Source organism: Microtus oregoni, unplaced genomic scaffold (assembly GCF_018167655.1).
Source record: "Microtus oregoni isolate MIOR12 unplaced genomic scaffold, Mior012 000002F_ref0000024, whole genome shotgun sequence".
Classification (NCBI taxonomy): Eukaryota; Metazoa; Chordata; class Mammalia; order Rodentia; family Cricetidae; genus Microtus; species Microtus oregoni.
Window position 1 is genome coordinate 30,084,064 of NW_024543061.1, and position 24,091 is coordinate 30,108,154.

Genomic DNA, 24,091 nt, shown 5'->3' on the forward strand with positions numbered 1-24,091 from the left:
GACTTTTTTAATTAAATCATTTCAAGTGGGAAGACACACCTTTAATTCAGATCTTCTAGGGTGGGAAGATCCACTTTGAATCTGGACCGCGCCTTCTGTTGGTAGAAGGAAGCTTGCTCTCTTTGCCTGCTTCTCCTGCCTTGCCAGCATTAGAGCCCACTTCTGTGGGATTCTGGCACATACCGAAGACAACTGGGCCATCCAGCCTTGTGGACTGAGCAACTGCTAGATTCTTGGACTTTTCATTCATAGGCAGCCATTGGATTAGCTGGACCAAAGCCTGTATGTCATTCTAATAAATCCTCTGTGTATTTGTGTATTTTTACACACATACATGAGAGATATATGTGGAATTTATTAGAGAGAGAGAGAGAGAGAGAGAGAGAGAGAGAGAGATTTATTCTATAAGTTCTGTTCCTCTAGAAAATCCTGACAAAATACAAGGACAAACGGAAAGGCACAGAGCAATAGCGGGGCGAGAATAAACAAGCTGAACCGTGCAGTCACTCACTCAGGCATCCACGGAGATAGAGATAAGACAAGGATTTAAGCAAAAGTTCACAGCCAGGATTTCCTTGGTGTCTTGACTCCCAGAGGAAGGTGCTGGGGAGGGGCCCCTGTCCGTACTCACTCCCATACTAGAGAGTAACCCAGACAGAAACGCCAAAACCTGTTTCCTAGGAGGCTCAGAGGGCTTGGTTAGTTTTGGTATTGGGAAACACAGTGATTATTCTGGAATTCTCTGGCCCTGGAGTAAGAGTTACAGGGACCCGGAATGTCTCACGGTCACCTCCTCTGTAATATTTTACCAATCTACAGAGACACAGAGTAAGGCCTAGCCCCTTGAGTGGCCTCCAAATGTGTCCACACAAGACACGGAGAATCCCGCTAGGTAAAGTCTGTTGAGAGCAGGCTCATTCCGGAAAGACCTCTCGACTCCGAAGAGGGGAAGGGCAGGGTTTATAAAGCTAAAACCGCAACTACATCACACAAGAGGCAGACCAGGAACAGAAGTTTAAAAAGTTTCAGTTCAGTTGACTAAAACAATTTATTTTATATTGTCAAACAATGGACCTCTTCAAAACTTCAAGTGCAAATGTATGAGAATGCTCTACTCAGCAGGATGCGGTCAGTGGGGACTAGGGAGCAATTGGCAAAGCACAAGATGAAATTAGCTAAAACTTGGACAAAATGGAGTCACCCTGGCAGTGTCTAGGTCTCTAGAGGAGACCCAACCCACCAGACAGTCTGACTCCAGGCTTAGTAAGCAGAGGTTGAATTCTATGTATGTCTCCGGGGCCACCAGTTCTGACCAGTTCTGACCAGTTCTAAGCTGACCTTGTTCTGGGGGAGCTGGGCAACCATAACAGTGGGACACTGGCCAGGTGTGTTAGCTTCACGTTGAGGGGGTGAGCGGTGTAATATGGAGCTGTGATTCAGTTTTCTTGTAGTGGCCTGGTGGTACACGCCTATAACCCCAGCATTCAGGAGGCCAAAGTAAGGGGATCAGGAGTTCATAGCCAGCCTGATCTATTCTACAGAGTGAGACCCTATCTTAAAAAAATTAAGCAAGGCAGTGGTGGCACACATCTTTAATTCCAGCACTCCAGAGGCAGAGAGACAGGAGGATCTCAGTGAGTTCGAGGCCAACCTGGTCTACGAAGTGAGTTCTAGGACAGCCAGGACTGTTATACAGAGAAACCCTGTCTCAAAAAAAAAAAAAAAATTAAAATCAGGCCAGACATATACCCTGGAGGCACTGTGCACTGTGGAGCCCTTTCCTGCAGGACTCTACTGTCCGCTGGCTGCTGGGATGGCTCAGAAGAGGCTCTGCCTGTGGCTACACGTGTGCCGCTGCAGCTCCGCAGAACTGGCTCCACACCGTGCCCAGACACCATCTAAATTTAAATCCTCTGCCTCCTGGTTAGGTAACAAGGACCTGGACTCTGCTGCTGCTTCTAAATTCTGACAGTTTTCCTAAAGACAGTCACAGAAGGTGGAGCATGTGTCTGTACTCAGTCACCAATCAGTGGGACACAATGTGATATTCCAGCACTCTTGAGGAGGAGGCAGGGGGAGGGAAGCTGCTGAGGTGATGGGGGGCAGCTTCCCAGGCCAAAACTGGGAGAAAATGCCACTGTTCCTGTCACCAGGCAAGGGCCTGTCTCTGTGTCCCCACTTCCTGTGTGTTGGGGGGAGTTTTGGTTCCGTGTTCAGTTCCTTCTGCAGAGTGGATCTACAAGGAGGCCCCTCCCCTTCTCATCCTCTGGGGTGAGGATGGTCTTCAAGTCCCCAAGAACTGAAGCCACAGGTTTGGCCCTGGGTATGAGCACCAGGCTCCATGCTTTGCAATAGCTGCCTTTCCCTTTGGTTTAGCAAGACCCTGCTGCAAACGGCGCTACCCTGGAGGAGCCCGCATGGTTGTGTGGGGTGCACGCTGAAGATCTGCTAGGGGGATAGGGTGTTTTGTGAGCTGAGCCTTTCTGTGACAGGGCTCAAACTGCAGCACGTGACCAGGAAGTGGCCAGCCCATCAACAACTAAAAATAAATGGCTGGGCCTCTGCCAATGCTAAGGACAAGCAGGAGTGAGTGAAGGGCTGGAGGGAGAGGGCGGGGTGGGTACCCAGCTGGCCCTCAAGTGGAAGAGCCAGTCCAGCATCTGGGTAGGAAGCGTGCTTCCTAGGCCTCTGGTGATGATGTCTTCAACTTGGAGGTAGCACTGGGGTGACATGTGCTCTTCAGGGCTTCATAGCTTTTGTTTGATTTCCGCTCTGTGAGTTGACTGGGAGTCAGGTGGAGGATCCTTGCCCCCACCTGACAAGTCGAAACAGGACCAGCTCTCAGAGTGCAGCTGCATTCTTAGGGCCACGTCTATTGTTCCCATCATGGTAAGAGGACCCTCGCCTCACGTGTGACAGACACTCTGTGGTACCAAGAGCCCTTAGGACCTGACTGGACATCTGAAAGAGAAGCTAAATGCATGGATTTCACTGAAGGCCTGCAAGAGAGCATGACCTCAGGGATTCCTACCAGAGATGGGATTGATAAGGACTCATGGGGACCCTGGAAAGAGCAGGCTGGCACGAACTGCCCCCACTTTGCTCATTATGAGCACAGACAGGCCTGTAGAAAGTGTGAGACGCAGCTTGCTAGCTCTGGCCTGAGTCCGTCGACTTAGAGGCAGCTGCGCGAACAACTTGAGTGGCTGATGTCCTCGGGACCTTGCAACTCCCATGTGGGCTCTGGTACCATGGAGGATGGTAGAGCAGAAACCTAGAGAGACCCTCGCCCCACTACAAGCACCTCACCCCCAACGTAGTCCAGCACCGCCTTGACCACTCTAGGAAACAGAGCCTGTGGGAGAAGCCAGCTACCCAGTGGGCTCAGCATAGCCTGGAAGTCAGTCACCAGACTCTGGGGGGCCTCCCACGCACAGCTGCTGTCTCAGTGCCAGTGGGCCCTAGAGCCAAATCCTCCACTTCTAACCACAACACCGTGCTGGGAACGGCGACCAAGGCCTGCTGGTCTCTGCCTTCCAAGCACCCAGCACTAATAGCTGTTTGGTGAACAGTTGTTGGAGCTGAGGGTTCTCCTAGGCTGTGGGGAAAGTCAGACTTGGGAGCCAAACACCTGTGAGTATAAACTGGGGTCAGAGATGGCCTGTGTTTAAAGAAAGCTGAACAACTGTTTCCTGACTGGAAATTCCATCATATGGTACATGTTACTCTTTCCACAAAATGGCCTGTTTATTCCTTCAGTATCCCTTTGCAGGAAGCACGCTCGGAGACATTAAGAAAGTTGTCCCAGGAGGCACAACCATAGTGTGGCAATGCCAGATTCAAATCTCCACACCGCTTCACCTTGCTGCAATTAATTTTAGGAAGCTGCTTTTGGAGTTGCAGCCACAACTCCCACTAGGGCCTGCCTCTGAGAAGCCTGGCTTGGTTGGGTGCAGTCCCTCAAGCAAGTGGCCTTGGGTTTCTGCACCACGTGACAGGAGAACTCCAGGAATAGCTCATGACAGGCAGTCTGGTGAGGTGTGGTGCCAGCTCCCCATCTTCTGCCAAGGCTCTGTAGATGTTCCAACTCCCCGAGGTGTCACCTGAACCCAGCTGGGGGGCAGAGACAGAAGCGGGGCCCATCACTGGAATGAAAAGATAGTCCTCTCCTGATTCTCAGTGCCTCTGTGTCCTGTGGCAGTTACATTGCCTGGGCCCCCGAGGGACCAGTTGTCTATTGACACTCAGATTCTCTGGTATCTGAATCTGCTGGTAGGGGATTCAGGGCCTCTGTGCCTTACTGGCTTATCTTCCTCCTGAGACTCTTTTACAGCTGAACACAAACCCAGCAGGTCAGACGTGACTTCTGCCAGGGACTCTGCCTTGCCTCTGCTTTGCTTCTAAAACCCATATACCAGCCTGACTGTGGCCTTCAGGGTGAGGCCTGCCGCAGTGGTGATCCACAGAGGTGAACCGCAGAGGTGATGGAGAGCTCCTTGGCCCCCATCAGAGACACACAGGGCCACTTAGCACACTGTTCTGACAATTACTTGTCTGTACAGATTGGGAGAACCTAAGGGTGTTTATTCAGTAGAAACTTTCTTTACCAAAAAAGGAGAGGAATCCTTTGCTGTGTTTTCACAGGAGGCAGAGAGAGATTCTGCAGCCCTGAGTCAAATGGAGAAGCAGGACAGGCTACAGAGTCTGGGGTGTACTCAGTCAGCACCGATTGATGCTCCTGCCCACCCAGAACCAAGGGTCTTGAGGCCCCTGGAACCCAGCGAGTCTGTGGAAAGGTGCTGCTTCGGTGTCCTCAGTCATTCCTGGGAGCACTGCTCCTCCCAGCGAGCAGGGAACCCTGGGTGCCAGTGACAGTCACTGATGCCCATGACACTTGGTCCAGAAGAAGGCATGCCAGCTCTACAGAGTACTCTGTGTGTGGCACAGAGTTTGGGAGCTTTGGCCACACCTATGACAGGGGAAGGGGACCCAGTGAGAGATGAGGATGGTTCTGGGGGTGAATTGCTGCCTGGTGGGGTTGAGGGCTGAACTCCCCCAGACACTGCATCTTGGAACCACAAGCAGAGCTGGTTCTTTATAAAGGGAGTTATTAAGAGCCTCAAGGACCCCCGAAGCCCCAGAGTGGTGCTGCCCTCCCGGCCAGAGCATATTTGCACTTTTTCAAACAAATGCTGTCATTGACGTGACCTGGCAGGTTGACTGTTTCTCCCATTGTTTTGCTCTAATATATATCTGATTCCTTATGAAGGTCTTTTGAAAGAGCAAGAGAGAAAATTGTAGGTGGCTCCCCCATCCTCCTCGCTCCCTACAACAGAGCTATTAAGAAGAGATTGACACCGTGTCTTTCAGCTCCGCGCCCCAGCAAAGAGAAGCCGGGCTGCCAGTTAATTAGAGGTGAGGCCGGCTGCCGCCAGAGGCTGGGCCCACAGGCTCCACCGCACACCGAGCGGGGCTAGCTGTGGCTCTGCAGGTTCTGCACATGCCCCGGTCTCATCCGTGCTCTAATGGGCACCTGCCATGGCTGTGCCCGGCCGTAGGCTCCTGACTCGTGTGGGGGTGGTGCTCAGCCAGCCCTCTGCTGATATAGCTTGATTCGGTGACATTGCACTTACGCTCAGATCTACCCTGGCTCGGTCAGAGAGTGCTCTGGGTAGCTGGTGACCCAAGAGTGCCCCAAAGCCAAGACACAAGCTCCTTGAAGAGGGGTCCATCTGACAGTCCTGTTTCTGTGTCTGTGGGTGTCCTTGTGGCAGATGCTCTCCAACTTACAATGATTCTACTTGTGCTTTTCAGCTCCGTGTTGATGCAGCTTGCATCCACTAGGAACTAGAGTTCCAATTGTGGATTGTGATTTTCGTGTCGGATAAATGGCAGGGCTGAGGGAGTGAGCCTCGGCCCCCAGGGAAGCCCCTAGGTTGCTGCTCTGCGTGCACAGTGGCACTGTAAGGAGCAATGGGAATACACCTGGCAGTTTCTAATAAATAGGAGAACTCAGGGTAAATAGTGACGCAATGAGGGATCAGTCAGTAGTTGTAGGTTGCTCTACGCTGACTGACTTGGTCAGCGAAGACCAGGATGGCACTGTGTAACAAGCTCCCCTTGTTAGAACAGGTATGTCTTCTTTGTCTTACTTAGTCACTAGCCTGAGCTCAGCTTCGAGCTTTGACGGGCCCTGGTTTCTCTGTGTCTCACATTCGGCTTAAACCAGACCGGTGGTGGCTTGAGTCTTGTTCTTTCCGGGACATTGGCAAAAGCCACTGAGGGTGACAGAGTCAAGTGTTGCTTCTCAGAGCTGCAGCTCAGCTGTATTGTTTCTGCTCACATCCCACTGAAAGCAAGTCACGTGGTCATGAGCCACGTTGGTGGGGGAGGGGCAGGAAGGACCTGTGTTCCCGAGGATGCTCCTGCTACTGACCTTGACCTTTGTCATCATCGGGGTGCTGTATAGTTACTTTTTGTTGCTGTAAACTCACCTCTACCCAGTGAAACATTTCTTCCAAAAAGTCTGCACTCCCTAAAGATTCCATGACCTCCCCAAACAGCATCGCCAGCCAAGCACCAAAGGTTCAAATATCTGAGCCTATGGAGGACGTTCTTATTCACATCACCATAGGAAGCATCCTGGAGACAGTTGCTATGGAGGACGTTCTTATTCACACCACCATAGGAAGCATCCTGGAGACAGTTGCTATGGAGGACATTCTTATTCACACCACCATAGAAAGCATCCTGGAGACAGTTGCTCTTGTATAAAACTATGAGTTGAACCAGAAGAAAGTTTGTTTTTCTCAGTGGAGAGAATCCAGTAGTGTGACCACTTAGCAAGGCCAGTGGGTCAGAGGCCAGCACAGCGCAGGGCGCTTTGTTACACACGGTTCCCAAGAGGAGGGGCGGACGTGTTACACAGGACCTCTGAGAGCAAGTGTGTCAGGAGTCAGAGGGACAGAGGACATTTGTGCAAGAGGCTCTCTGTGGCCTTCCACCCTTGTGGCCATGCCTCTGCCTACATATATTCCAAAGCAACTGTTCTGTTGTGTTAGAGCTTGTTCAAAAGCCCAGTGACAGCCGCTGTGGTGATGTGATGCACACATTTAATCCCAGCACTAGAGAGGCAGAGACAGGTGAATCTCTGTGCATTTGATGCCAGCTTCATCTACCTAGGGCGTTCCAGGCCAGCTGTGACTACTTATGAAACCCTATCTCAAAACAAGCAAACAGAAAACCCTACAGCATACACTTGACTTTCCCTGTCCCTCCTGGGCATGGGAGGGAGGCCACCAAGTGGGCTGGTAAGGGAGAAGTATCTGTCCTACTCTCTGGAGAGCTATGAATGTGTTCTGAAACATTCCCCCTACACCCTCTCCCCTCTCAAAGACACGGCACTGTGAACACAGTCTTGATCTGAACCTACCCTGGGTGATTTGAAGGTAGTTTCTCCTCCTCCTTCTTCTCTTTTTCTCTCTGAGGTTGTGCCCTGCTGGTAACTGTACACCAACTCTTCCCTAAGGCCCGGGGAGGCCTAAAGTGCTGAAAAAATGACACAGGGCAGACCTGGGGAGGGCAGGAGAGATGGCTCCATTGGTAAACTTTGCCTGATAAGCCCAAGGATTGAGTCGTACAACCGTATGAAAAGGCTAGGCATAATGGTGATGCCCGCTCATAAACCCAGCACTGAGGAGGTGGACACAGCAGACCCCTGGTTCTCACTGGCCTGGCTTGTCACATTTTCTCTAAAGACAGGCAGATTCCCTGCCGTGTGGGAACTCAGGGTCCTAGGTCACTTTGTGGAGAGGTCACAGCCCCACAGAGTGTTCTAACAGAATATAAAGTGAAGGCCTCCGAGCCTAGACCCTCCAGAGGTGGCACAGTGTCCTCCACCTTCAGTGCCTGCAGACCCTGGCTTGCCCTGAACATGTGTCCTTATCCAGATGTGAAGCAGAGGACTCACCTGTCTTCTGTGTGACACCTGGAACTCACGTAGATCTGTGTCCTGGCTACTTTTCAGTTTCTGTGAAGACCAAAAGCAACTTAGGGAGTTTATTTCAGCTTGCATGTTGGGGAAAGCCAGGGCAGGAGCTTGAGGCAGGAACCTCTAGCAGAGACCATCAGGGAATGCTGCTTACCGACTTGCTCTGTCTGGCTTATGCTCAATTACCTTTCTTCAACAGTTCATACCCACCAGCCTAGGGTATGGAACTGCCCGTGGTGGGCTGGACACTCCCATACCATTTAGCAGTCAAGAAAAGGCCCCACAGACATGATACCCCCAGGCCAATCTGATGGAGGCAGTTCCTCCAAGGTGTGTGAAGTTGACAACCACAGCCAGCCTCAAGATTTGCTCTGTGGTTCCCCTCCTCTATTGCTTTCTTAGGGGCACCTTTTTTCTACTTTCTGAGTGTATGTCCCCCTTTTTGTTACAATCACTCCTTCATCTTCCTCCCATAGGAACCTGTTGGCCATTGTATAACACATTAGTGAAAATTCCTGTCCTTTTTCAATACGAGAGAGAGCCTTGGGACAAAAAAAAAATCAACCATGGGCAGAACAACGCAAAGAGCAGCTGCTGGAGCCAGGCATGGGGGTGCACACCTGTGATCCCAGCAATCAGGAATTCAGTGTGCTCAAAGGCCAGCCGGGGCTACACAGGAAACTCCAGCCTCCAGACCTCCACATAAAGTCTTAAAAAGCAAAGCAGGGCTGGTCAGCTGACTCCGCAGGTAAAGGTACTTGCTGTGGAGGCCTGAATTCAGTCCCTGGGACCCACGTGAAAATGAAGAGACAAACATGTTCCTCAGAGTTGTCCTCTGTCCTATACACATGACATATGCCTCTCCACAACACGCACATCCTACACACATATAATAAAAATTAAACCAACAAGGAAGAAGGTAGCCACGGGCTGTGTGTTCCTCTCAGATTGAAGCTGGAAAGAGCAGTCTCTCTTTCCTTGATAAGCCATACTACCCAAGACTGGTGTGTGTATGGAGGGGGTGGGGTAGAATGGGCCCAGAGGATAATGGGAGTTGAGACAAACCCATTAAGCACGGATATTCAGTGGGTTTGGGGCGGATGCCTCTATTCATTGATCCGTGCATTTGGGAAAGGCAAGTCTGTTAGGCTCCCTTCAAAACATCCGCCAGTCAGTGATGCCTCTTCTCCATATCTGCTCTGGAGAACCGCCCTGTTCCTGAACCTCTGAAAGTGTCTTCCATGCTGGCCAGCTGAGGAACCCAGCCACGCTAAGGCAAGCTCACATCTCCCCAAGACTCTAAGCAAGGGATTGAGATGGGGTCTTCCTGTGGAGCTCCAGCTGACCTCACGCTCACAGCAGCCCCCCTGCCTCCGCTGCCTAAGTGCTGGGATTACAGGTGTGCACTACCGTGTCTGGCTCATGTTGTGACTTGGCTATAAAAAGGTATTCAAGACATTGCTAAGGGGGAAAATAGATCTGCTTATGGAAGGCAGACAGAAGACCACTTAGCAGAATTGCATAGAGATCAGAAACAGGCATGAGTGTGTACAGAAACATCTGGGGAAGTGACAGGGCCAGTTGCCAGAGAAGCAGCAGGATCCTATCCAGGTATTTTGTCTTTTAAAAGGCATACTAATTTTATATCAGTAGGCACAGTGGCTGCTGGGCACTTGTCATATATGGTTCTTTGGACTTGACTTCCATAAGGCTTCACTGCAGATCAGAAAGCTCAGACATCCATCAAAGGAGGATAGTCCACTGGCCAGACTGTCATGTTTTAGAATGAAATGCTCCAGAATGAGATGCAGCGCGGTGCATTTGTGCAACAGTAAGCTAATGCGTTAGCTGTGTAACATACTACCCCTAAAGTGTAGTAGCTGGAGACAGTAGCTAGTTATCTGGCTCTCGATGCCGTGAGTGAGTGCGAGTAGCAGGATTTGGATGGATAATTTTGGGATCGCATCCAGAATCTCACGCGTGCATTGTCAGCTGCAGTTGGGCAGGGCAGCTCTGTGTTCTGAGGGCAGTGCCAGTCGGGGCACCTGTAAACACCAGAAAGGTCCTGGGCTGTACTCATGGCTGTCAGGAAGTAACAGTGTCTTGGGAGCCCACACCAGTCCTTTTCAGTTGAGGTTTGAACATGCTACATTTCCAGTGGCTCTCAGCCTGTGGGTCCCATCCCCTTTGGGGGCATCAAATGATCCTTTCACAGGGGTCACCTAAGACCATCCTGTATATCAGACACAATTCATAACAGTAGCAAAATTACAATTATGGAGTAGCAACAAAAATAATTTATCTTTGGGGGCACCGCAGCATGAGGAACTGTATTAAAAGGTCAAGCATTAGGAAGGTGATTAGGAAGGTTGAGAATCACTGGCTTGGGCTAAAGGCGCGAGCTCCAATCTAGCCTTGCTGTAGAAGCCCGGGCACATTGCAGAGAAGTGCGTGTGGAGGTCAAAGCCTGAGCCATTTCTGCAGTCAGCCCACCAAATGCCCAATGATGGTTTGCCTGGGTGGCTGAGATCACAAACGGTATCTCGTGAAACTCTTTGTGGTAATTGCCTTTTCTGTCCCAGGCATGCCTCTCTAGCAGTTAGGGAATTGTCTTGATGGCTTCAATCCAGGCCAGCATAGCATCCTGCCTCTATTAAGGGGCTCTTGACGCTGATTGCCATTCCCCTGCTCCCCCGCCCCTCACATCCACTTAGCAGGCTCATTTTCATATGCTCAACACCTCACCACAGCCCGCACCTCAGTGCAGTGCACAAGCGATCAGACGCCAATGACAGCCACCCAGCAGCTCTGATTGCAAACTGACGGCCCCTCAGGTTCATGCCCTGTTCAGCCTGTACACATCTCCCTTTAACAAAAACTACCATTAAAGCCACAGAAATTTTAGAAAAATATGGGGAAAAATGAACAAAACATCAAGTAGTTTTAATTGTCCAGTTGGCCATGGTGTGTGTGTGTGTGGAGGGGGGGGGGGGCAAGCCAGTGATTTTCTCCACACAGTGTGGACAGATGGCCCCTTACGAGGCCCTGGGGTCCAGCCTCCTCTTGCTGTTTGGGGCATCCCCCTCCGTGTTAGCATTGCTGCTCGTTGTTTTTTCTTCTATGTTCTGAAATTGGAGAATGGGCGTGCAGCTCGATGGGAGTGGTATGGAGACTTTCTGCTTACAGAGAAAACCGAAGCAGGGACCCTGCTGCCCTGGGGACCCCCACCCGGTGTGAATTTGTCTCAGATTACTCCTGACACTTGTCACTGGCAGCAGTGGCTTCTGTGTGAGGCCAGGCGTTTGATCTTCAGCACTGAGGGAAAACAAAAGCCAAAGCACCGAGGACACCCTGCCTGTTCTTGTCGGTTACTTTTAACTCTACTCCAAGTGGATGACCCAGGGCCCCTCCCCTGTGGAGTTTCGTCTCTACAAGATAGGAACTCCAGCTGGTTTTCAGGATCAGTCCCCCAGGCTCCAGGGTTGTAACCAAACCCTTGTTTGTTTGGGTTCAGTTGGCTCAGCTGCCCAGGGATCATAGAGGGGACAGAGGCTGCAGCCTGAAGCCATCTCTGGAGTCTCCAGTGGGACATGATGGAGCTGAGATGGGTGTGCTTGGGAGAGAGCCTGGGCATCCTTTCTCCAGTCTCTGGACAGTCCCGGGAGAACACTCTGTGCCTGTCTCCTCTAGGGGACTGGGCTGGACCCGAGAGCCTTAGCTCCTCTTGTCTAGTGACCACTCGTTTTCTCTGTCTTAATTCCCAAAAATCTGCCATAGCCTGATACTTACCACACACTGGGACTAGACAAGTGAGATGTGGTGTCATGGAACTGGAGGCGGCATCGTGCTAGGTAGGATGGCACCAGATTTGTGTATTCTAGGTGCCCAGAAAACAGTGGAAAGGGAGGACAGGATGAGCGTGTTGTTTGACACTAGTGAGAAGTGGTCCAGACAGTAGGATGCCTGAAGGCCCATGCATCATGTCTAGTAGGGTTAGCAATGCCTGGAGTGAGAAGTGGTCCAGACAGTAGGATGCCTGAAGGGCCGTGCATCATGTCTAGTAGGGTGGACAATGCCTGGAGTGAGAAGTGGTCCAGACAGTAGGATGCCTGAAGGGCCATGCATCATGCCTAGTAGGGTTAGCAATGCCTGGAGTGAGAAGTGGTCCAGACAGTAGGATGCCTGAAGGGCCATGCATCATGCCTAGTAGGGTGGGCAGGGCCTGGAGTGAGAAGTGGTCCAGACAGTAGGATGCCTGAAGGGCCGTGCATCATGCCTAGTAGGGTGGGCAATGCCTGGTGCCTGGGTACTCAGAGCAGTGTCACAATGAATGGTTAGAGTAACTTCCAGAAAAATAGGAAAGACCTACATGTGGTGTCCACTTTAGAAACAGTGCTTACGGCTACAACTGTGGTTTGTGTTTTACACAGAAGGAAGGTCAAGGGGATTCTGCCACCCGTCTGAACCCAGCTTCACCATCATCCAGAGTTCTTCTCCATCTCATCTGGTTCCATCAGCCCTGGTGGGCTGCTGGTTCCTGTCTTCTTACTTTTCTTGTTCCAGACTTGGGCCACCTCTTCGTACAGCTCCTGGCTCCTGAGTCTCTATCCCTCAACACCCTATTCTTTCTCTTTACTCTAGAAAAGTCAAAATGATTTCATTAACATGATATGCAAAAGTTTAAATTTCTCATCCAGTCTCGTAAGGGGTTAGAGCACACACACCCCTGCCTTCTTCCCTCTTCCCCTGCTCTGCCTGTCTGTGCCTGCACACAGGGTGGGTTGCCATAGAAACGGTGCCCCGAGGCTGGGCTTTGCTCTAGGTCCAGACCTTCTTGAAAGCCTGGTTTGGCCCAAGCAGTAAGATTGCGTTTTTGGATTATGTATGTCCACCACACCCGGAACTCAGAAGTGCCTAGCCAGGCTTCGTTAATCGTGCCTGTGAGAAATAAATACTAAGATAGGCTTGCAGGGTGCTTTGTGGAGGGTGCTTTCTCATTTAACCCTTTGAACAATCTGTCAAACAAATAGAATTACCCTGGTGTCAGCTGTCACTGGTGGAAAGAAATATCAAGGGTCTTAGTGGCAAAGAAATGTGTCGGGTAACACAGCTAAAAAGTCGCCCTGCCAGTGGAGCCTGCATCTCATACCAAACCCTGTATTCTTTCTGCTGCCTTCCAGAAACTGCCCGTGGCTTTATGACATAGGGGCAAATATCTAAAACATAGTCTCTACCTGCTCTCCTGACACAAACAATGGTCATCGGGAAACCGCCTTGCAAACGTGGGTTGCTTCAGTAGCATTCTGAGTTGCCTGTCCCTGTGACACTCGCATTTGGTCCTATATATATTTGGTTATACATATTATATATTTGGTTATATATATAATAACCAAATATATTCCTGAATTTTTAAAGGCCAATGGGATTGCTTACAGTAAACGCTGAGTTGGCCTCCGGCCCTCTCGGGATTTTTCAAGCATCCTGTTATTCTGTTGCAGACTTCATTCCTTGGTGTGTCGCATCCTGGAACTTTCTAGTGGTACACGCCTCTCCACCTCCCAGCTGCTGCTGGCTCAGAAGCAGGGCCACTCCCATCGGGAGATGTGAGCCAAAGGGATAGCTTTCCGGGGTGATTCTGGCCAGCCCGCACAGTTTCCCAGAGCCTCGCCATTTCATAAAAGAGAAGCCTAGCAGGAGAGAGGCCTGAACGTGTACTGAACACGGGGATGTGACTGCCCATCCCACAGATCCTGCCTCCCTTGTTCTCCAAACTGTCATCCTATAGCACGACACAAAAGGAAGCTGGTCCTGCTAGACACACCAAGCATGGCAGTTATGACGCTTTTTGTCATGTTGTTTCCTCCTATTTATACAGTGGAGTGTAGGATGTTTTCAAATAAATCCTCTAAATAAGAAATTCTGAGAATGCACGACTCTGAAAATGCGCACCGATAACAGCCTTTTAGTTGGTTACATTATAAAGCATGTTGTAACAGCTTTAAAAAAAAAAAAACTGAGTCGAGATGTGTTTCCATAGCCCATATGCTGAATTCTGGCATCTTTATACCTTTCCCAAGCTGTTGTCAATTAGTAAAAAAATTAATTTCTGCCTTGATCTCTGTTGTGATTCAGAGCTTGTTTTAGATGCTGCAGGGAGCTGCCCAAGGCGATAGTTTTCTTCCAGCAAAGGTACCTCAGTTCCGTGGTGGCTGGAGAGACTGAAGCGGGTTGTGCTGAGTGCCCTGGGACAGAAACTTGGATCCTCAGCAGACAGAGAAGAGGAAATGGCTTTTGTTGAGGGAAACAAACCATTCTCCAGGCCGACAAGCTGTGGCCTTTGTCTTTCTGCCATCTGCGTGTTTGTCAGCGAGAGAGAGAAAAGCAACCTGCCTGCTTGTGTGACATCCCTTGCCCTGGCAAGAAGGATGGCCACACACGGGCACGCAGTTCTTGCCTTACCTATACTAACGCCCTTCTCCTCTCCCACTGACTTGTGATCTTTCGGTCACTCCCTGCTCTTGGAATCTAACAGGATTGTTGGTTGTGGTACTGTTTGAATGTGTCTTCTGATGGATGGCAGTTTTTTGTTTTTGTTTGTTGTTGTTGTTTTTCCTTTTGGTGGCAAAAAATGAATATATGGCTCCCCTTGCATTTTAATTTGTTACTGGTTTTAGTGGCTCGTATATTTGTGCGTGTGCTCCTGGAACCTCTGCTTTTGAATGTTGCAGAAGGGCGGAGACACCAAATAGAAAACTTAGTGGGAAACTTTGACGTCTGATGTTTTGAAAGCTTAGTACTAAGTCACCACAGAGAGAAGAAAGGACACACAGGATGTCCCCTTGTTCCTATAAAGCTGAGATTAAAGACTGGAGTCAGAAATCAAAACAGTCTCAGGGCCGCGGCTGGAGCTGGAAGGCTCTTCCTGGCACATAGGCAGGATTTTATCTCAAAAGTTCTCAGGGGCCGGGCAGTGGTGGCGCTCACCTTTAATCTCAGCACTCAGGAAGCAGAGGCAGGCAGATCTCTGAGTTTGCGGCCAGCCTGGTCTACAAGAGCTAGTTCCAGGATAGGTTTCAAAGCTACGGAGAAACCCTGTCTTAAAAAACAAAAACAAAATTTAAAAAAGTTCTTGGGGGCATTTGATGTGGCCCAGGCAATCTTATGGATCTGCCTGTGTCAGGACTTCAGATGGCCTAAAGCTGGGGTATTCTGTGGCCCATTCTTTGGGTCCTATTTATTTACTCTATGGCTCTCTTGTCACACCAATGGCAAAGAAATCAGTTGCCCTTAAAAAAGAGAGGTGGGGCTTGGGCTGTGACTCAGGGTCAGAGCACTGGCTTAGCATGTACAAGGCACCACAAAGAAGAGAGGGAAGGAGGGAAGGAGAGAGGAAGAGGGACGGGAGGAGACATTGATCACCAGACTCAGTAGTGTACAGCTGTAATCCCAGCACGCAAGAGGCTGAAACAGGAGAATCGCAACTTCCAGGCCTGCCGAGCTGCCCTGCCGAGGCTGCCGAGTAACTTCAAGGCCAGGGTAGGCAATTAATTGAGACTCTGTCTCAAAATGAACAGTTGGTTTGTGTTGTTTGTTTTCTATCTGGGGTATAACCCAGCGGTAGAGCCCTTGCCTGGAGTATTCAAGGTCCTCAGCTTGCTCTCCAGTACCAGAGTGAGGGTGGGGCTCACCTCTATGGCCATTGAGAACAAATTCTCATTCTCGAGCCTTCTGTGTTTCGATATACAATATATATGAGCCCACTGAAAACAAATGGTTTTTTCCTGCGGTTCTTAAAAGCATAAGTAGTCAGATGTCAGACAACTCGTGCTCCTTCCTCTCACAGTGAAGCCGTACCAGGCCATGGATGTCCCCAGCCTTGTGGAGGATGGGAGTCAATTAGTTTGAGTTTTGTGTGTAACCTGCAGGGCTTGTCTGAGCCCCACGTCTTCACGGGGAACCTTCAGGAGGATGGTGACTGTACTGAGTGTTTATACACCATAATGGCCACCTCACATTCACTTGCCTGTTAATCTCACAGTCTCCATGACATAGGATTAGTGAGTCACCTGCCCAAGGCCACATAGACACCTCTACCCTTAACCCCAAGCCCCTAGTCCCTGCTTTTCATGTGAAAGTCCTTTGGCTTCACTGGCTTTAGCTGCGAGCATCATCTCCTAGGCCTTCTGAAAGTTCTACTGAACCATTAAAACCGTGATGCCTCCCATCCTGGACTGCCAGATCAAATCTGCATATCTTTCTAAATAGCTTGCTCTGCCAGGTGAAATCCCCCTTGCCCCGCCCCGCCCCTTTTTAAGTAATTATTTTACAGAAGCCCAAAGTCGTGTGTCCTTTTGGGAAGTGACCTTGGTTAATAGTATCAGTAGAAGTAGTGTTTGGGCAGCTAGGGATGAAACCCAGGGCCTCACACCTGCAAGGCAAGTGCTCTACCACGAAATACAAGCTTTTGTTAATATATATTTAAATATTTTTTCTATGTTTAGTTGTGTGCATGTGTGTGTGTGTGTGTGTCACCATGTTGATATGTCCATGTGTGAGTGCAGGTGAGCTCGGAGGCCAAAAGAGGCCATCAGATCCCTAGAAGTTGGAGTTACAGGCATTTGTGCAAGCTACAAACCAAACTTGTGTCTTCTTTAAGAGCAGTACTCACCTGTGACTGCTGAGCCATCTCTCCAGCCCCATCCTTTATGAGTTCTCTTCATTAGCATGTAGCAGTTGTCCATAATGGCACGGATTATGGATACAGTGCACAGTAACCGGAGCAGAGACACTCGTGTTGGGAACAGTCAAGCTTGCCTTATTTTTTTCAAATGCCACACTTAATACATTTGCAACAGGGGTTAAACTTGGGTTTCTGTACTTTTATTTACTTGTTTGTTTGAGACAGGGTCTCACATTATAGCTCAGGCTGACTTGAACTCACAGTAATCCTCCTGTCTCTACCTCCTAAGTACTTTGATTACAGGTGTTCAACATTATATACCCAGTCCCCAGTTGCTGTATTCTTTTCTTTTCTTTTCTTTCTTTCTTTCTTTCTTTTTTCCTTCCTTCCTTTTTTTGACGACAGGGTTTCACTGTGTAGACCTGGCTAGCCTTGACTCATGGAGATCTGCCTGTCTTTGCCTCCCCAGTGTTGGGAATAAAGGCGTGTGCTACTATGCCCTGCTCCAGCTTCTGTGTTCTTATCTTCTCATTCGTGTTTTACCAATCCCAAGCTTGGCCCACGTTAGCACTAGTTGGGAATTTCTGCAGTCTTATGGACAGTACAACTCATCTAGTAATATTTATGAAGGAAAAAACCCACAGAGATCTGTTCTGCGATCAATGAAGACACTTTTGAGGGAACTGGGCTGATAGGTGGACCTGAGAAAGCTGCTGGGGTGACTGAGGACACAGACGGGGCCTTCTCTCGCTTCAGTTTGGAGAGCTGAACAAGTGGAAAATCCTTCGTATGTCTGAAACACAAGCCAGAGGAAGGAGACTGTTGACGAGGGAGAACGTCCACTAACATGACATGTGAATGGGAGCAGTGTGAAGGGGCCAAAAGCTGTCGCTGCGGGAGACCTGCTCCGTGCCAGCCAGGCTGGTCACCTTCACTGACGGCTTCAAGGCTGTCAGACCCACACCATGGCCTGCTCCTCAGTGACTCTCTGACATATGTAGACATCTCCCCATTTACAGACAGGGAAGTTGCTTGGATAGTTTCGTTTTGTTTGTTTGTTTTTGTCGACTTGACACAGCTCTGGTCCTCTGGGAAGTGAGAACCTCGATTGAAGCTTTGCCTCCATTAGATTGAACCATCAGGCAAGTCTGTGGGGCATTTCCTTGCTGGTGATTTGGAAGGTCCAGCCTATTGTGGGCGGTAACACCCCTGGGCAGGTGGTCCAGGGCTGTATAAGAAAGCAGGCTGGTGAGCAAGCTAAGAAGCAGTGCTTCTCATGGCCTCTGCTTTAGTTCCTGCCTTAAGTTCCCTTCTAACTCTGTGACTACCCTTCCTAGTGGACTGTATACACTATGAGGTGATATAAACCCTTCTTGTCTCTAAGTTCCTGTGGCTCATGGTCTTCATAACAATCATAGCAAACAGACAAATACAGGAAGTGACCAGGAGCTCACGGTTGGCTCTTTTGCTCCGTGCTTGCTCCAAGGCGTGGGTCTGAGCCACAAGCTCTTCGCTTTCGCTTCTCAACACGGTGAAGCACATGTGCGGTTTCTGTGATGGCCTTTTACCCGCCTGTGCTTGGTTTCTGAGATTTCCCCCAGTCGTCTTTCCTTTATCTTTCCTGGCTGTCGTTTTGCTGTGACATCTAAATGCCCCCGTGGCAGCTGCAGCCTGCGAGTTATTCTGCATCCCAGGAAGTTCCCTTGGATGACTGTCTCAGGGTGGGGTGAATTGCCAGGCTGGACATCAAGCTTATGGACACCATGCATTGGTAGAGTTGATGCATCCCTGGGCCACTTGTGAGTCTGTGGCAACCCCTAGATTTAGAAGTAGGGACACACTCAAGCCTCCCCCTATGCTCCTCAATCACTGTGGTATTCATGGACAAAGGACTTCACTGTCCTTTGAAGGAGTGAAGGCTCCCACAACCATCTCTTCCAGGTCCATCCCCCAGTTCTCAGGACCAGCTCTCTGTCCTGATCTTAGGTCCTGCAGTATCCCATCCTCTGGTGCCTGCTATTCTTGTGGGATGTCTGGGAATGCAGACTGTAGGGGCAGGAAATAAATGTCTGTCATCTTGACAGCCAGATGGTCTCTGGAAGCCAAGGCCAGTTAGCTAGAGTATAGTGTTGCCCTAGCCCTGTGGACTTCATCAAAATAAACCCCAACAGGAGGCCTGGGCCTGGGTGAAGTACACAGACATGACAGCCTGGTAAGCGAGCCCACGGCACATGGCTCTCTCCATCCTGAGTTGTCCAGTTGGGACAAGGCCAGGCCCAAGGCCTGTTCCACCATCAGCCCTTCCATCTGTCCGTGGCACTGGCTTTGGTGGCAGATGGAGACAGGCCACTTTGCAGAGTCCAGTGGGACCTGAAGAGGAATAGGGATGAGAGGTGAGGAGACACTGGTGTGTGCAGAGACCTGGTGAGAGGTGGAGACACTGGTGTGTGCAGAGACCTGGTGAGAGGTGGAGACACTGGTGTGTGCAGAGACCTGGTGAGAGGTGGAGACACTGGTGTGTGCAGAGACCTGGCGAGAGGTGAGGAGACACTTTGGTTTACACAGATACCTGGCAAGAGGTGGGGAGACACTTTGGTTTGCACAGATACCTGGTGAGAGGTGAGGAGACCCTTTGGTTTGCGCAGATACCCAGCACACACCTAACACCAGCATGTGCCATGTCAGGTCCCACAGGAAGCCAGGAGGCAGAGGGGGAGCAAGGAGAAGCCACAGGGAGTGCCTACTGTGGCTGAACCAGGATGAGCAGGGTTCAGATGGGCTGAGTGGGATAGCTGCAAGGCTGCTGGGCATGGGACTGACCCTAACTGACTTCTTGCCTACGGATGATTACAGGAAGGAGATCCCCACGTAAGCACTCGATAAAGGGTGGTGACTGTGGTTGTGGTTTCCTGCAGCCTGGTACGGTTTAAAGGCTAGCTCACAAGCAATTGGTTACCTCTCCAGTAATAGCCAGTCCTGGAAGGGGCAGGGCCGAGCCCTCCAGCATAAGAAAAGCCTACAAATACATAAATGATGACTGAAAATGACAAGCATGGTTGGGTTGGGTGTGGCAGTTGCACCTATGATCCTGGAAGTTGGCTGAAGCTTGCAGCTCCAGCCAGGAGTTCTCATTGCAACAGTGCAGAGCCTGCTGCCCAGAGGGGCCTGCTCACGGGGCAGTTAAGGGACATACACCAGCCAGCCAAGTCTCTCTGACAAGGGGCCATCACAGCTCTCTTCCTACAGTACTTTGAACATCCATCACATTCTTGTCCTCTGCCAGGCCTGTGCAAGACCAATGGGCTGCCTGATCAGAGGGGCGGGGCAGGAAAGTGTGGGCATGTCTCGGAACTGTGGGCAGGTGTCTTGGAATGTGCTAGTTAGCAGGCCTCAGGCCAGTGGGAGCCTTCAGCAGAGTCAAGAACGCTGGCTGAACCGGAAGGTGAGGACTGTGTTCTGAAGCAAAGGGAGATGTGAGAGCACGGAGCCCCCACTTTGAAGCTGGTGGAGAAAAGGAGGAGACAGGCACAGGTAGCTTAGAGCTCTCAACCCTGCAAGTCATATAAAGGCTGACTTGGTAGCCTGGGATCCCGTAACCAAAGGGTAGGGAAAGATGGGATGGATGGAAGCATAAAACTAAAGCCAGCCTTGTTTGGAGACCGGATGACCTAGAGGGATTGTGGGATGTGAGGTCTGCTGGATAAGGGCAGAGGTAACACTTGGTGAGAGAGTAGCTCATGAACTCATCAGGGGAACTGAGTTGAAATCCAGAAGCAGTGTGCAAACTGAGTGTGGTGGTGCAGGCTTGCAGTCTCAACTACTGGGGCAGGAGGACCGAGTTCAAGTCCGGCGTGGGCACCTTAGTGAGGAGTGTCTTAAGTGGTGGAGGAAGTGTGGGGAGATGGCTCAGCAGTTAGGAGCACTGGCTCCTCTTGCTGAGGACTTTGATTCTGTTCCCAGAACCCTCTTGGTGGCTCACAAGTATCTATAAGCCACAGTCCCAGGTATCTGATGCCCTTTTCTGGCTTCCACTGGCACCAGACATTTACTTGGTGCACAGACATACATGCAGGCAAATATTCATGTGTACAAAATAAAAATAAAAATAAATTAAAAATTTTGAAAACATTTTAAAGGGGGTGGAGTGTTGGAGAGCTGGAAAGGCGACTTCTTGCAGAAGACCTGGGTTCATTCCAGCTGGGGGAGACTGCTTGTTCGTTCCTGGCTGCCTAGACCCAAAATAACCACACAGAAACTATATTATTTGCAATACTGGTTGGCCAATAGCTTAAGCATATTTCTGGCTAACTGTTATATTTTAAATTAACCCATTTCTGTTCCTCTGTGTATCGCCATGTGGCTGTGGCTTAAGTGCTAAAGTTCCTTCAGGTGTTTGTCTCTTGTGGGGCAACATGGCTTCTCACTGACTCAGCCTTCTTTCTCCCAGCATTCAGTTTAGTTTGCCCACCTACCTCCATTCTGCTAAGCCACTGGCCAAAACAGATTTATTCATTAACCAATAAAAGCAACACATAGAAGAGCTTCCTACACCAGTTTCCCAGCACCCATGTCAGACAGCTCACAACCTTCTGTGACTCGAGCTTCAGGAGATCCGATGCCTCTAACCACTTCAGGATCTGCATTCATATGTACATATCCATCAATCATTAAAATAAGTGGGACACTGAGGTGTGGGCTTGTAGGAAAGCATTTTCCCAGTGTGAGCAACACCCTCCTAGATTCATCTCTCAACACTGAAAACAAATAAATAAAATCCAAAAATAGGCTGGATTCAATTGGAACAGGAACTATAACATCAGGGCGACATCAAAAATTTAGGAAGTGAGAGAAGTCTCTCTCATACCTTCTGCTAGGACAACTGAGAACTGGGTGTTGGGCCTAAGAGTTGTTGATTGTTCCATATACAGTATTGCATTTATGGAAAAGCTGCTGAGCTGCTGGGACTCACATGGGTGACTTCATGTGAATACCGGGAATACCAACCCAAGCAGAGGAAAGATGAAAAACCTCAAGGCTCAACGTCATATCTGGAGGTCACGGGTGTGGATGTCATGATCTAGACTTCCCAGCTGTTAAAATCTGTAACTTACTTTTGAGTGACTCAACCATCTTTGTTTACAAGTTTTGCCTCAGCTTCTCTTCCTGTTGCAGTGATAAAACGCTCCAAAAACAAAACAAAGCCGGGCCGTGGTGGCGCAGGCCTTTAATCCCAGCACTCGGGAGGCAGAGGCAGGCGGATCTCTGTGAGTTTGAGGCCAGCCTGGTCTACAAGAGCTAGTTCCAGGACAGGCACCAAAGCTACAGAGAAACCCTGTCTCGAAAAAAAAAAAAAACAAAAAAAAACAAAAAAACAAAATCAGCTTAAGGACGAAGGGCTTTCTTTGAGCTCATGGTTCCAGATCACAGTTCCTTCTGGTGGGGAAGGCCAGGAAAGCAGGAAGCTGAAGCAGCTGGCCACATCACATCGGCAGCCAGAGGCTGAGAGCAGTGGGCATGTCATCTACTGCTCAGCTTGCTTTCTCCACTTTATGAAGTCCAGGATCCCATGCTAGGGACCGTCTCACCCACAGTTAAGATGGGTCTTCTCACCTCGATGAATTTATGTATATTGACAACCAAGACAACCCCGCCCCCCACACACCGGAGGCCCTTCTGCAAAGTGATTCTACATTCAGCCAAATTGACGTCACTGTTAATCATCACATGTATACAGACAGAAAGTAAAATAGCAACAAAGTTGTGGGTAAAGATTATAGGAATTCAGATACATATGGAAATATTCTTCCAAAATTTTTATGTATTTGAAAATTTTCTGACAGAAAGGTTGAGGAAAAAGTTGGGAGGGGATTGATAGCAAGGCTGCTTCATGGAGCTACAGGTGGGTTCCTTGTGCTCTGCCTGTGTAGGAGGAGGCTGTAGAGCAGGCTCACACCTGCAGAGGGTTGCAAAGAGGCAGAAATGCTAACATTTAGGGGAAGATGGCTGGATGGGCAGAAGATGGGGGCGCTGGGAGGAACCCTCCTCGTGTCCCAGCTTTGTGCGGCTTCGGTTTGTGAATCATGAGACTGATCTTTTGATGGGCGACTCTTTGCCTTAAAAATGAATGTGTGAACGAATGAAGCGTGTTATCTAAGGAATGGACATAGAGTACACAGCAAAAACTGGACTTGGAGGTTCATGCCTCTGTTTCTAGATGTTCGGGAGGCCAAGAGAGGAAAATCACACGTTCAAGGACCGCTTAGTCTACAGAGTGGGTAAGGGGGCAGAGAGGCGGTTCAGTGATTGAGAGCACTTGCTGCTCTTGCAGAGAACCTAGATTCGGTTCCCAGCACCCATGTTGGACAGCTCACAGCTGCCTGTAATGCCAACTCCAGGATAATTTGATGCCCTATTCTGAGTGTTGTAGAGAGCTGCGGGCTGTGTTCCACCCGGCTCCCACACGGCTAGCTTTACACCAGAAATAACAACACACAAACTGTATTCATTTAAACACTGCTTGGCCCATTAGCTCTAGCCCTTACTGGCTAATTCTGATATCCCCATCAACCCATCTCTAATAAACTGTGTAGCACCGGTCTTACCGGGAAAGATTCAGCATGTCTGACCTGGCGGCTTGCTTCATCGTGTCTGCCTCTGAGAGGAGCTGCATGGTTTCTGAGCTCACTTCCTCTTCATCCCAGCATTCTGTTCTGTTTACTCCACCCACCTATGTTCTAGCATATCAGGGCCAAGCAGTTTCTTTATTACTTAACCAATGAAATCAACAGATTGATATATGACACTCCCACATCATCTGAGCACCAAAGGCATGCATGTGCATGTAAGTGCACACTCCCTACACACACACACACACACACACACACACACACACACACACAATCAAAAATAATAAAAATAAATAAAATCTTTGTAAAATAACAAGCACTCCTTTTTCCAGGGTGAAGGTGTGGGCCCTCCTGGGGCCTTCTTCCTCAGCTTGTGGGCACCATCTTGCTGTCATGGTTGTCCCTCTCTGTACCGACATCCGCATGTCCTCCTCTTATGAGGACATCAGTCTCACCAGATCACAGCATCTTAACTTGATCACCTTTTAAAGTCCTCACCTGCAAACATAGGACTTCAGTAAAGGGAGGAGGGGATGACGAAGGCTATACAAAGGCCACTGGGAAGATGGTAGTGCCCTGGTGGTAAATAGTAGGCTCAAAATGCTGTGAACACCCTTGGTGCCACTGAGCTGGTTAGAAATGGTTGGTGTGGTACAATTTTTGTGACACACATTTACCCAAATGTAATAAATTTTAAAGAAGGGACACCCTAGACAGGCATGAGACTTGGAAGCTTTCCTTTCAATGGTAAGACACATTGGCCGGAAAGCGTCTAGGAGAGTAGGGGGACATCAG

At 49.7% G+C, this 24,091-nt stretch overlaps 1 protein-coding gene across 3 annotated transcripts in view; it reads left to right on the forward strand.

The window, feature by feature from the left end:
• Positions 1-24,091, forward strand: part of Mgll (monoglyceride lipase) — a 102,443-nt gene that overhangs the window by 55,296 nt on the left and 23,056 nt on the right. The gene's annotated exons all lie outside the window — the stretch shown is intronic.